Here is a 2381-nt window from a genome sequence, read left to right as displayed (position 1 = left end):
ACACACACAGCAGACAGGGCAGAGAGATGTATAGTTTAGTTTTAGTAGAGATTTTACAGCGCTCGTAACTGCATAAGGTCATATGAGCGCCTGAGGATTAGAGGTGTTACAAGAGAGTAACAAAAATAAAAAAAAGAGGCAAAGGGAGATAAGGACGATAGATGTTTGATAGGAAAGAAGAAGCAAACCCCACCAGAGCACCCGCCAACCACCCAAAGAGAGATGTATACACATGAGGGGATTATGTACTCATCGATCGTTTCCTCCCACAGACTTCCACGACAGTACATGTAATTACTGAGACGGTCTTGCCGATCTGGGTGTTATCTTTGCTGTTGTGATGGCTGTTGTTGGTTGTAGTTATTGTTATTGTTGTTGTTGATGATGGTTGTTATTGTTGCTGTTGCTGATACTATGGTTGTTGATGGTTGTTATTGTTGTTGTGGTTGTTATTGTTGATGTTGATGGTCGTTGTTGCTATTGTTGTTAATGGTTGTTGTGATTGATGGTTGTTGTTGTTGCTGTTGTTGTTGTTGCTGCTGTTGCTGTTGTTGTTGCTGTTGTTGTTATTGCTTTTGCTGCTGCTGTTGTTGTTGCTGTTGTTGTTGATGGCTGCTGCTGTTGTTGTTGTTAATGGTTGTTGTTGTTGCTGTTGTTGCTGTCGATGGTGGTGGTTTTTTGTTGCTGTTGTTGTTGTTGATGGTGGTGGTCGTTGTTGATGTTGATGGTAGTTGCTGTTGTTATTGTTGTTGTGTGAGTGCATGTGTTTGAGTGCGTGTGTTTGTGCTTATGTGTGTAAGTGTGTTTGTGTGTGTATGTGTATGTATATTTGTGAGTGTGTGTGCGTGTGTGCGTATGTGTGTTTGTATTTCCCTTAGTGTGTTTGTATGTGTGAGTATGTGTGCTTGTATGTTTGTGTGTATGTGTGTTTGTATGTTTGTGTGTATGTGTGTTTGTGCGTGTGTGTGTGTGGGGGGTGTATGTGAGTGTGTGTGTATGTGTGTGTATGTATGTCTGTGAATGTGTGTATGAGCGTATGTGTGTAAGTATGTCTGTGTGTGTGTGTGTGGTCGACGTGTTTTAAGAGGGAAAGGAGGGGGGGAGCAACAGAATCAGTCATTATTTCTCTGTTGCACCTTTCCGCAACCCCGAGAATACAGAGCAAGTTTGCAAAAAAATCAGTGAAAACCACACTCCAGACACCACCAACAATAATCTATTCCATATGTCAAAAATTCAACCGAAAAAGTTTTAGTATTACATCTCTTCATTCTGTGAAAATTTCATGAAGATTGGATGAAAAATGGTGGAGCAATTTTTAAAAAGTGTTCAGTAAAACCGCGTTTTGAGAAAACGGGCGATAAAGAAAAATAAAAGATTGACTTTATGAGGAGATGGTGGTAACAAACATACCCGGTATGGGAAGAAATACGGCTTTAGGGGGTTCTTATGTGATGGAATAGTTGTAAGAGAGGCTGAAGAAGCTAAAAATACCTACAACTCAAAATCCATAATTTTGAGCCGAATCGGGACTTTTTGGGGTGTAATTTCGTCGCCAAGGAAAGAGTGAGAAAGGCAGACAGTTATTTTTAGTAAGTGTTTACGGCGCTCGCAACTGCATAAGATAAGGTCATTTGAGCGCCAAGGGGTGGATGTCATACGGTTATTGACCTCGTCATATTATCGCAAGCATGCGTGAGCGTTCATAAACATAAACATTACATCGTACCCACCGAGCTGAGAGGGGCTGCCTTCATTAATCAAAAACTTGGTATATTTCCAATTTAATGTTTTCACTTTCACAGGGAGACAAGTGGAGGGCTCGGCTTGTGGGAAAAAAAAACCCCGGTTTATCTCCAATATTCCAACTTTCGGGGTCCCCCCCCCCCGAAATTATTTACACTGTAATCTCTAATTTTTAATCTTCACTGCCATAAACCACCTAACCTCAACACGTGCTATACAATAATCAGTGACTTTGGACTTTGTGCTGCTTCGAATCTGTTTTAGTTCTAGTAAACGTTTTACGGCACTAGCAAGACAAATAGGTCAGGTAAGTGCCAAAGATCAGAGGAGATACTTGAGAGAAACATACAACAACAAAAAAGGGGGAAGAGATGAACACCATAGATGTTCGATGGTAGGATAGAAGGAGAAAAACTCACCAGAGTGCCTGCCAACAACCATCCACCTTTCGATTCTCTTTTTTCTTCAGCAGCCTGCATGTACTGCCCGTAAGTCAAATCATCAGCGTGGGTGGTTGGTGGGTGCTCTAGCATGGTTTGCTCCTTCCTTCCTATCAAACAACTATCGTCTTTATATCTCTCCTCCTTTTTTGTTGTTTGTCGCTCTCTCTCTCTCTCTCTCTCTCTCTCTCTCTC

This window comes from Aplysia californica, unplaced genomic scaffold (genome assembly GCF_000002075.1).
Source record: "Aplysia californica isolate F4 #8 unplaced genomic scaffold, AplCal3.0 scaffold00885, whole genome shotgun sequence".
NCBI lineage: Eukaryota > Metazoa > Mollusca > Gastropoda > Aplysiida > Aplysiidae > Aplysia > Aplysia californica.
This window is presented reverse-complemented; position numbering follows the sequence as displayed.